The following is a 12,667-nucleotide window of genomic DNA, read 5'->3' on the forward strand; positions in this document are numbered from 1 at the left end:
AGCTTGAATTTTGCAAAATTCAAGTTTGGATGAATTTAATTCAATGTTGTATGATGATTGGTTGGACATACCTTGTGCTTGTCATTCATCCGATCTTCTTGCTCCAATCCTAGAAAGGTTAGTGACAAGAATACCCGAAGGAATATTTTTACAATTATCTTTATATGCTCAACACACAAGGTAATGTTGCAAATAATTAAAAGCTCATGTTATGATCTAATCAGTGCTTGTTTTAGGACACTAAGCTTGTCCTTGGGAAACCATCAATTTATGTCAGTGAAGTGGTTTCCCCTCCAACGCTGACCTATATCAAGATCAACTCAACGAGATCTGCAATATTTAATATAGACATATGCATCGACAACCACCCTTTTAAAGTTTTTATAAATAGAAAGGAAGTGGGGGTTGGAGATCTCGAATGTGGTGATGTTGGAGAGACCAATGGATTGTGAAGATGTTGCATATGAGCATGGAGTAAATGAAGTGGCTATGAAATAAATTGCATGCTCATTAATGCTAAGAGTGAAATCCATGTGGTACGGTGAAAATGGTAAGGTGAGTGTGGTAAAAAAAAAGGAAAAGAAAAAGGATACACGGACGACTTGGTTCGAAACTAGCACAGCTACCGTTCTCCGGCAACGGTGCCAGAAAGCTTGTTGGGTATTTTAAACGCAAACAGAAAAATCCGCAAGCGCACGGATACCGATGTAGCCTTCACCCGGGAGTATTCCAGAGTATCGATTTTCCACAGAGAACGTGAGTGTACTAATTAAGATCCAAGATCGCCCAAGGATAACTATATAATTATTTTTGGTGGGAAGAGAGGAAGTTTCCTGAGAGTTCTCTAGTTGATCTAAGAATCAAGAATTACTTCAAGATTATCTATTTCGGGATATCAGAGCACTAACCACAGAAAGAGATGAGAAGGGGGTTAGGAAGGTCTGACTACGGTCCTACAAACAACGATCCGAACGTGGTGGAATACGTCGACCGTTAGGGCTGTCACTACCCTAAGGCTACCACAACAATCCGCAGGATTGGGTGCAATTCCAGGTAATTGCAAGACTAAACACCACGTCTAATCTATTAATTACTACTCTAGCGCTATAAAGACTAGAGCACTTGATGCAAGCGGGAATCCAATAAATAACTTGAATGTAAATAAAAGTAATTAAAGAACTCAAGAATTATGAATTGAAGAACCTGGAGAATGATGAAGAACGAACCAGTTGCTGCAAAAGTATAATGTTGAGGAAGATCCAACAGATCCGGCTCCTCCTCCGCTCTCCTCTTCTCTCTCCCTATTTTCTAGATTACAACTAGAACTAACTAGAACTAGAACTAGAACTAGAACTAGAGGAACTAGAACTAGAACTAGATGAACTAGAACTAGATCTAGATGAACTAGAGGTAGAACTAGAAGAACTAGGGGGATCCTCTCTACTTGGATGAAGAATTGAAACCCTAACTTTGATTCTGTAGAAGAGGTATGATCTCTAGGGGCCAGGGGGGTCTGGTTTTATAGTCCCTTCAAGTGAATCTGGGTCGTCGGATCAAACCGACATTGATCGTGTGGTTTTCCTTGAAGTATTAGGTCGGTGGAGTGTTGTCCCCGAATTGGACTCTGTTTGGTCTAGGGGGGAGGGCGGGCGCCCAGTAAGGGAGGGCGGGCGCCCAGTGCCCGGCTCCGTTACGTCTCCCGTTCGTTCCTGTGGCTTCTGGAGTCTTCTAGATGGTAGAAAATTGTGCGGCACGTTAATATCTCTATGTAAACCCGACGTGTGGGCCTTTCTTTCGTATTTCTTGATAACCCCCTGCAGAAATAGACAAACACCAAAACTTGTGGAATTCTGTCAGATAAAACCCTAAGTCTAGGTGTTTGTTACATTTGGATCCTTTTCTATGATTAGTTGATGGTTAAATGTGAGCATTAAGGACCGACAGGGGAGTTGTTGACGGTCCTTAAGTACCAAATTTAATTATCAAATAAACAAAGAAAAGGATCCAAATGCAACCAACACCCAGAATTAGGGTTTTATCTGACAGAACTCCACAAGTTAAGTTTTGGTGTTTGTCTATTTCTGCAGGGGGTTATCAGGAAATATGGAGGAAAGGCCCACACTTTGGGTTTACGTAGAGATATTAACGTGCCCCGTAATTTTCTATCATCTAGAAGACTCCAGAAGCCACGAGAACGAACGGGAGGCCGAGCGGGCCCGGGGGCAGGGCGCCCGCCCTCCCCACTTGGGCGCCGGCCCAGCTCTGGCAACCAATCACGTTCAACTTCGCGGATTATGCTCCACCGACCTAAAGGATCAAAGAGAACCGTTCAATCAATGTCGGTTTGATCCGACGACCCAGATTCACTTGAGGGGACTATATAAGCAGCCCCCTGGCCCCTGGAGGAGGCAAACCCCTTCATCCTTATTTATTATTCATAGACAGAGCAAAAGCTAGGGTTTGGAGATGAGAGCTCTCCTCTCATCTCTAAACTAGAGTAGATCTAGATAGTAGCGAGATGGAGAGCGAGGGAGGATTGGATGAGAGGCTGGCCTGTCGGTTCTTCCTCCGGTTGTACTTCGCCATAATCAAGCTCTAATCAAGCTTGCTCATGGGATGACTCTGGTAATCTACTTCTATTTCATTATGCAATTACTATCCATGTATGTTCTGGTTCACAACTCTTTTGAGAACTTTAATCTACAGTACGCTATAGGTGAGAGTTGTAGTATAGGTGTAAGCATGGTGCTTAGACCTAGATTACTTGTGGATATCGTCTGTCTAGCCGGATCGTGTGGTAGGCCGCGTAGGTGACAGTTACGTTGGTCCCCTGTAGTCCACCTCCCGTTAGTAGGACTGGTAGGGTTTATCGGCCTATGGATAAGCATCCTTTATGGTGTATTCTTATCACGTGGTGCGCCCCAGACATAGACATACCCCTTTGAAGTAGAGAAACCATAGTTATCCTCTCTATTCTCCTACCATCGCCCATATATTAGATTGCTCTACTCTCTATTCTCATATTATCACCCATTGTTATCTTACCTTTAATATTGTTCTTATTCAATTCTACCATCTTTCCTATTTACACCTACTTATCTATCTAGGTTGAGTTAGAGCATAGATCAGTTCTCCCGTTTCCCTGTGGATACGATAAAACCTTTAACCGGGTAAAAGCTACAATGGTATCCATGCGCTTGCGGATTTATTTGTGTGCGTATAAATACCATAGTACACTCTAGTGCCATGCTGGGGATGACAACCTAGTATTCAAGTGGTGTTAGCAAGTGTCAACACTAGCATGCCCCTTCTTCATGGTGCTCTCATCATCACTTGAGGAGTCATCACTATCCCAAGTTGCAACATGGGCATCACCCTTCTTCTTGTTTGAGCCTTCCTTCTTTTCTTGCTTCTTCTTTTGCTTCTTTCTTTCCTTCTTGATAGCATGTTCATCATCACTATCATAGGGACACTTGGCGATGAGATGATCCTTGCTATGGCATCTAAAGCACCTCATGGAATGGTCATTCTTCTTGGAGGAGCTTTTCTTCCTTCTTGCCCGATAGCCCTTCTTCATAAACTTGCTAAATCTCTTGACAAGTAGAGCCATCTCCTCATCTTCATCACTATCACAAGAGCTTGCTTCTTCTTCACTTGATGATTCTATCTTGGCTTTGCCCTTGGACGAGGAGGTCCTGAATGCCACACTTTTCTTCTTCTCATCATCCTTCTTCCACCATACTTCTTCCTTTTCTTGATCAACTCATCCTTCTCATCATCTTCTCTATAAGCATCATCGGTCATCACTTCTTGGAATACTTGTTGGGGAGTTGATTCACTAAGAGTTGTCTTGACTAGTACGATGATCAATGTGTCAAATCTCTTGGGCAAGCTTCTCAAGAACTTCATAGAGAATTGACTATCTTTTACTTCTACCCCAAGTGCCTTGAGTTCATTCACTATGACTTGCGACCGGTGAAACATCTCCAACACACTTTCATCATTCTTGCATCTTGAAGCTTGAAAACTTTTCTTGGAGGATTGTTGGGTATTTTAAACGCAAACAGAAAAAATCCGCAAGCGCACGGATACCGATGTAGCTTTCACCCGGGAGTATTCCAGAGTATCGATTTTCCACAGAGAACGTGAGTGTACTAATTAAGATCCAGGATCGCCCAAGGATAACTATATAATTATTTTTGGTGGGAAGAGAGGAAGTTTCCTGAGAGTTCTCTAGTTGATCTAAGAAACAAGAATTACCTCAAGATTATCTATATCGGGACATCAGAGCACTAACCACAGAAAGAGATGAGAAGGGGGCTAGGAAGGTCTGACTACGGTCCTACAAACACCGATCCGAACGTGGTGGAATACGTCGACCGTTAGGGCTGTCACTATCCTAAGGCTACCACAACAATCCGCAGGATTGGGTGCAATTTTAGGTAATTGCAAGACTAAACACCACGTCTAATCTATTAATTACTACTCTAATGTTTCAAAGATTAGAGCACTTGATGCAAGCGGGAATCCAATAAATAACTTGAATGTAAATAAAAGTAATTAGAGAACTCAGGAGTTATGAGTTGAAGAACCTGGAGAACGATGAAGAACGAACCAGTTGCTGCAAAAGTACAATGTTGAGGAAGATCCGACAGATCCGGCTCCTCCTCCGCTCTCCTCTTCTCTCTCCCTATTTTCTAGATTACAACTAGAACTAACTAGAACTAGAACTAGAGGAACTAGAACTAGATGAACTAGAACTAGATCTAGATGAACTAGAGATAGAACTAGAAGAACTAGAGGGATCCTCTCTACTTGGATGAAGAATTGAAACCCTAACTTTGATTCTGTAGAAGAGGTATGATCTCCAGGGGCCAGGGGGGTCTGGTTTTATAGTCCCTTCAAGTGAATCTGAGCCGTTGGATCAAACCGACATTGATTGAACGGTTATCCTTGATCCTTTAGGTCGGTGGAGCAATATCCCGAAAGAGAGTCCTGATTGGACTCTGGTTGAGGGCGGGCGCCCAGGATAGGAGGGCGGGCGCCCTGTCCCTGAGTCCTCTCGGCCTCCGCTTCGGTCCCGTGGCTTCTGGAGTCTTCTAGATGATAGAAAATTGCGTGGCACGTTAATATCTCTATGTAAACCTGACGTGTGGGCCTTTCCTCCGTATTTCCTGATAACCCCCTGCAGAAATAGACAAACACCAAAACTTGTGGAATTCTGTCAGATAAAACCCTAAGTCTAGGTGTTGGTTGCATTTGGATCATTTTCTCTGATTAGTTGATGGTTAAATATGAGCATTAAGGACCGTCAACAAGCTCCCCCAAGCTTAACCTTTGCTCGTCCCTGAGCAAAGATGAACTCAAGAGTTTCTGCAGTGGTTTCATAACTTAAAGATACACATGTGTTTAAACAAGATCTCATCTCTGGTTAGAGTAAACTGTTAAGACTTAAAACTTACTCATTTACCTTTCACCATGGGACTTGTAACCGTCACTTCTGTCTTGAGTAGTTAAAAGATAGAACAGTCTAGTCAAGCACCATGTCTCTTGTTCTTCGATTAACTATAGCTCTGGAGTTTTTGCAGATTTTCAAATAAAACTCAGAGATTCCTTGTATGACTCTCTCTAGTCTCTCATTTGTGGTATTTCTGGATCCTTACCAAGGCATTAATGGTGTATGCCTTCTCTCAGAGTATGTGGTATTTTTTGTATAAGGCATAGTGACATTGCCTTCTCTCTCACCCTACTCTAATAAGGTTTTGATATCTGGAGCTCATAGGTGGGAGCCAGCTAATACATACTTACAAGACATTTATTGCATAGTCAAACCATGGATCCAAAAGAACAAGTCAATAAGTCAAATCAAGATGTGCATGTGTGGCGAATGAATGGTGTATGGTGATGATAGTGATAACAATGGTGAAAGTCTAATTCTACTTTTGCCCTTTTGAAGGGATGCATACCTTCCTTGCTCTTTTGAAACTTTTGGGGAGAATGAGATGCTCTATATTTTCTTTTTTTTCTCTCAGGTGGGTATCTTGTACCCCTAATTCTACTGTCGGACACTTGTCCATTTTTACCTCTCGTCTCACTTTTTCTTTAATTTCGAGGTTCCGGGCACTTGCCCTTTTTTATTTCCTCGTATTCTTTCTTTTTTTTCTCTTTTTTTAGAGCACTCATCTCATGAGATAATATAGCAAGTGGTAGTAACAAGATAACTTGAGCATTTATTTCACAGCGGAAAAACAGAAATATTTTTGGCTATTCTCTCCCAGATTAGGAGTAGAATATTTTTGGGTAGTTCTGGAGATGGAAATGGATGGATATATGTGGATGCGTACTTCCGGAGTAGAAGCAGCATGTATGAGTGAACGTGCAAGTGAATCTTGATTTTAACCGCATGACAAGCTCCTAAGGGTCTACACAGCTTGACCACACTCAATGCTCATAAGCAGTAAAAAGTAAATGTGTGGCTCAAAGTCTAGCAAGCATGTATATCTGGCTGTGGTAGGAATTTAAACTCTCATCATACAGGAACTCATCATGCAACATTTTAAAAATTTTCAAAGATAAAATTCTCTAGAATTCTAGCATCTCTAAGAACAGATAAACAGCAGCTCAACCTTCCCATATCATATCCGTTAACGACTTAGACTTCAGATCAAGTACTCTTCCCACAAGTTCAGGTTTAGAGCAAATCTTAATTAATAACAGTTAGGCCTAAACTTGAGAGAGATTTCAATTTTGAGAACTAGTCATGGCAGAGCAACTATTCATCATTTCCATGTGAGAGCTTATCATGAGGGTTCATAGCAAACTTTATTTATTTATTTATTTAGCAAACTAAGCAAAGATATTTATAAGCACAAAATCTTTATTTGAGTTTTTATGATCATGCATCTTTTTATTATTTGAGTAAAATATAAACGTGAGTAGAACACTTAGCTGGATAAATGGGGGTGCTCTCCCCCAAGCTGGATTTTGACGTAATTTCTTCTGATGTAGCTAGCAGGTGGCGGAGGTGTATTTGAATGTCGGCAGCACCCTGACAGCGATTAGGATGTCCTCCGTCTGCTAGTCTTCTTTAATCCTTGAATTCTATGGAGCTCAAATAGACAACAAAACTTTGTGGAACTAGTTAAGTGTTAGCATAAAAACTCTTAGCCGTTATCATGTTGAGCTTCCTCTAATAAATTTTACTCTCTTTGGTTGGATCATAAATCTATTTTTATAATTTTATTTTTACAGGACAGGAATATATTTATTTTATTTTTATGCCACCACAGTGAATGTACTTATGGGTTTTATGCCATGAGCATACTCACATGGGGCTTACTTAACATTTTTATTTTCTTTTCAAGATGATATGAACCTGATTAACTAAGCAAACTATTTTAAAATAATTGAAAGGAAAAAGATAACTACCAAGTTTACCTCTTGGCAAGGCGTTCGGTGTTTTTAAGTCCTCCGAACGGGACTCTCCGTTTTCTCAGTCGTCCTGGGATTCGCTGGATGGCGTAGTCGGTGGTTCCGGCGGTGCCTCCTCTTCATGTATAACTATCTTCTCTCTGCACACCTGACTCGGTGCTACGGTCTCCTCAGGACAGTTCTGTTCAAGTTGTTTGTCTTCAGACCTTACCACTTCTCCTTCGTAGTCTGCCCATCCGTCCTTGATGATTTGCGTCCTCTGGTTGCGGTTGCGTCGTCTTCTTCTTGTCCTGACCTGCTTAGAGTCTTAAACTATATGGTTAGGGTTAGTAAAATAGCGGCGTACCTTCTCAGAGGGGAAGTGCATGTGGACTTCTCTGGTTCCAATGTAGATGATTGCTTTAACGGTGCTGAGGAACGGCCTCCTAAGGATGATGGGTGGATCGTACTCATCTTCTCCCACATCAATAACTTGAAAATCTTTCGGACTGTCTGATCTGCCATCTGGAGCTGAATGTATGTCGGTTTCAGGGGCATGGTTCCGAATAGGAGCTGATAGGTGACTGGGTCGTCCTTTTTGGTTAGGTGACTTAAGTCGACGGTCTTGACCTCCTTGAACTGCAGTGACCATCTTAGCTGACTCGGTCCACATTCGCTTGTTCCTGTTCCTCCTGTTGGTCCTCTTCCTTGGTTTATGTCGGGAATGCTCTGAGATTTGTGTAGTCTTATTCTTGAAGGAAAACGTCTCCTTCCTCCCCTTGATGTAGAAACTGATCTTGGCAGCACTAGCGTAGATGATAGCTCCCGAGGTGTTCAGGAATGGCCTCCATAGGATGATGGGAGCCCTCTCATCAGTACCAGTCCCTATCACCACGAAGTCTGCTGGGGCGTACAAGGTACCAACTCGGACGTAGAGGTTCTTCAATATTCCCTTTGGGAAACTAAGCGTACGATCTGCAAACTGCAAACACATGGCTGTTTCTAATAAAGGATGTGTAAAGAATTTTTCATAGAGTACCCTGGGCATAATGTTGACACTGGAGCCAAAGTCGCAGAGTGCTTCTAGGAAGTCCACCATGCCGAAGGAGATCGGGATGACGGGGCATCCTGGATTGTCTCTCTTGACCGGCAGAAGGTCAGTAATTACTTCCACAACAGGGTTACTCCACTAGTTACGTCCTCAAGCATCTAAGGGTAGTGATTGCCTGAGTGTCCAGTATCTCCAGTGTGTGTACTCGTTGATCTAGGTTCTTCACATGGTGGAGTCTGGGAGTTGTAAAAGTTCTTCATATTTTGCTCAAAGTGTACCTGCTCATAGAGACAAGGCAGAGATCAAGTGCATGGGCCCTGTTGGTGGAAAACACCAACAGAACCAAAAGTGTATTTGTTCTTCTCTAACCTTAAGCATAGTGAGCAAGACAAAGTTGATGGATAATAAGATCATGAGTGTAGCATTTAAAACATTTGTCAGATCAGATCACTCAACCTTATGGAAAGATAATCTATCTAAGCAAATGTTTTTTTACATGACTATCATTTTCCAAAGATTGAGTGTGCAACATTTTAGTTCATATGATTAGGAGTGTGAGATCACAAAGGTGGAAGGACTAAACATGTTGAATCGATTGGGTTGGTTACTCTAGAGTTATAAATCATACATGTTTGTCTCATTTATTCATGTGAACGTCAGAACCAAGGAGAAGCTTATAAAAGTGATAGTCAAGTACTTTAAGATGTTACCTTACTTGAAGAGTGATGGTACAGTATCACCTTGTGGAAGCTTTCCTTTCTTAGCGGTTGTGCATCGTGTTTGTGGCACCCTCCATGGATCATCTCTTGTGAGCTATGCCTTCCTTGTGTAAATTGTTAACTTTCATGTGTCTCTCTCTTTGTCTCCAATGTGAGTTTATCTCAGGACTTCCCAGGTCGATATTGAAAGTTTTCTTGCAGGGGTTAGTCCAACAAAATATCCAATATCTACTATAGCATACTATCGGCTCAAAGATCAACCTAGACACCATGTCCAATTTGATTTAGGAGGGAATTTAACCTAAGCATCATGCTTAATTTAAAATCCTTTGGAAGTAAGATCATCATTCCTAAACTAAGCACCATGCTTAATTAAGAGATAAATGAAACTACTCCAAACCTAGACATATACTAAAGCAAATAAAGGTAGCATGAGAGCATTTATAGAGATCTACTCAAGTGGAGATGATGTAGTGTGATTAGTATTTAACAAATTGAGCATGTCTCAAAGGTAGGGACAACCAACATAGCAACATGGCAAATGATGTTTTTATGTAAAGTACTCCCCCAAGCTTGAATTTTGCAAAATTCAAGTTTGGATGAATTTAATTCAATGTTGTATGATGATTGGTTGGACATACCTTGTGCTTGTCATTCATCCGATCTTCTTGCTTCAATCCTGGAAAGGTTAGTGACAAGAATACCCGAAGGAATATTTTTACAATTATCCTTATATGCTCAATACACAAGGTAAAGTTGCAAATAATTAAAAGCTCATGTTACGATCTGATCAATGCTTGTTTTAGGACACTAAGCTTGTCCTTGGGAAACCATCAATTTATGTCTGCGAAGTGGTTTCCCCTCCAACGCTGACCTATATCAAGATCAACTCAACGAGATCTGCAAAATTTATTATAGATATATGCATCGACAACCGCCCTTTTAAAGTTTTTATAAATAGAAAGGATGAGGGGGTTGGAGATCTCGAATGTGGTGATGTTGGAGAGACCAATGGATTGGTAAGATGTTGCATATGAGCATGGAGTAAATGAAGTGGCTACGAAATAAATTCCATGCTCATTAATGCTTAGAGTGAAATCCATGTGGTATGGTGAAAATGGTAAGGTGAGTGTGGTACAAAAAAGGAAAAGAAAAAGGATACACGGACGACTTGGTTCGAAACTAGCACAGCTACCATTCCCCGGCAACGGCGGCAGAAAGCTTGTTGGGTATTTTAAACGCAAACAGAAAAAATCCGCAAGCTCACGGATACCGATGTAGCTTTCACCCGGGAGTATTCCAGAGTATCGATTTTCCACAGAGAACGTGAGTGTACTAAGATCCAAGATCGCCCAAGGATAACTATATAATTATTTTTGGTGGGAAGAGAGGAAGTTTCCTGAGAGTTCTCTAGTTGATCTAAGAATCAAGAATTACCTCAAGATTATCTATATCGGGACATCAGAGCACTAACCACAGAAAGAGATGAGAAGGGGGCTAGGAAAGTCTGACTACGGTCCTACAAACACCGATCCGAACGTGGTGGAATACGTCGACCATTAGGGCTGTCACTACCCTAAGGCTACCACAACAATCTGCAGGATTGGGTGCAATTCCAGGTAATTGCAAGACTAAACACCACGTCTAATCTATTAATTACTACTCTAATGTTTCAAAGATTAGAGCACTTGATGCAAGCGGGAACCCAATAAATAACTTGAATGTAAATAAAAGTAATTAGAGAACTCAGGAGTTATGTGTTGAAGAACCTGGAGAACGATGAAGAACGAACCAGTTGCTGCAAAAGTACAATGTTGAGGAAGATCCGACAGATCCGGCTCCTCCTCCGCTCTCCTCTTCTCTCTCCAGAACTAGAACTAGAGGAACTAGAACTAGAACTAGATGAACTAGAACTAGATCTAGATGAACTAGAGGTAGAACTAGAAGAACTAGAGGGATCCTCTCTACTTGGATGAAGAATTGAAACCCTAACTTTGATTCTGTAGAAGAGGTATGATCTCCAGGGGCCAGGGGGTCTGGTTTTATAGTCCCTTCAAGTGAATCTGAGCCGTTGGATCAAACCGACATTGATTGAACGGTTATCCTTGATCCTTTAGGTCGGTGGAGCAATATCCCGAAAGAGAGTCCTGATTGGACTCTGGTTGAGGGCGGGCGCCCTGTCCCTGAGTCCTCTCGGCCTCCGCTTCGGTCCCGTGGCTTCTGGAGTCTTCTAGATGATAGAAAATTGCATGGCACGTTAATATCTCTATGTAAACCTGACGTGTGGGCCTTTCCTCCGTATTTCCTGATAACCCCCTGCAGAAATAGACAAACACCAAAACTTGTGGAATTCTGTCAGATAAAACCCTAAGTCTAGGTGTTGGTTGCATTTGGATCCTTTTCTCTGATTAGTTGATGGTTAAATATGAGCATTAAGGACCGTCAACAAGGATGTATGCCTTGGCGGTCTTGGTTCCCTTGGTACCCTCAAATGTTTCTTCTAATTTTGCTCATGCATCAAGAGCAATCTCAATGTTCTTCATTTGCTCAAAGGTCTTGTCATCAAGAGCTTCATGAAGAGCACTTATTGCAATGTCATTACATTGAAGCTTCTTTTCTTCAACCGGTGCTGGTGTATTCTCATTTGCAACCTCAAACTTTGTTTCGGTCACCTTCCAAACCTCTCTATTGATTGACTTAAGATGAGCGGTCATCTTGACCTTCCAATATGCATAATTTGTGCCATCAAAGTAAGGTGCCTTCTTGGTGTTGTTGATATGCAAACTAAGAGTCATTTTTTCACTGAAGGTTGTTAAGCCTCAATTAAACGGTGCCTCGGCTTCGATACCACTTGTAAGGTCCAAATGGCTAGAGGGGGGGTGAATAGCCTATTTAAAATTCTCTACAAATTCAACTAGACAAGTTGGTTAGTAAAATAAGTGGTGAAGCTTTTCTAGCACTAGCACAACTAAGCTATGCAAGCCACCTACACAAGTCTAGCAAAAAGGCTAAACACTAAAACACAACAACTAGAGAAGGCTACACAACAACTCTATACTAACAATAACTAAGCTACGCAAGCTAAACTAACAAGGTAGGCAAGTATGTAAAGAGAAGAGAGTGATTGTTATACCGACGTTGTAGAGATGAGATATATCCAATCAATCACGTACACAATCACAAGAGAGACCTCGGCAAGAGATGACACAAGATTTTTTTACTAAGGTTCACTTGCTTCCCGGTAAGCTACTCCTCGTTGTGGCGATACACCCACTTGATGGATCACGAGCTAATTGGCAATTCAAAGCCAAACCCTCAGCGTGTGCCGCACATCCACTCACAAGATGGGGATCCTCCAAGCCACGAGCAATCCACTAGAGTAGCCAATTGCGATCTCCCACGGGGAAGGCTCAAGAACCCCTCACAAATCACTTGGTGAGGCTTGAAACAATCTCCAATCACGAGCTCAACACCACCACTGCTCCAA

Source organism: Sorghum bicolor, chromosome 2 (genome assembly GCF_000003195.3).
Source record: "Sorghum bicolor cultivar BTx623 chromosome 2, Sorghum_bicolor_NCBIv3, whole genome shotgun sequence".
Classification (NCBI taxonomy): domain Eukaryota; kingdom Viridiplantae; phylum Streptophyta; class Magnoliopsida; order Poales; family Poaceae; genus Sorghum; species Sorghum bicolor.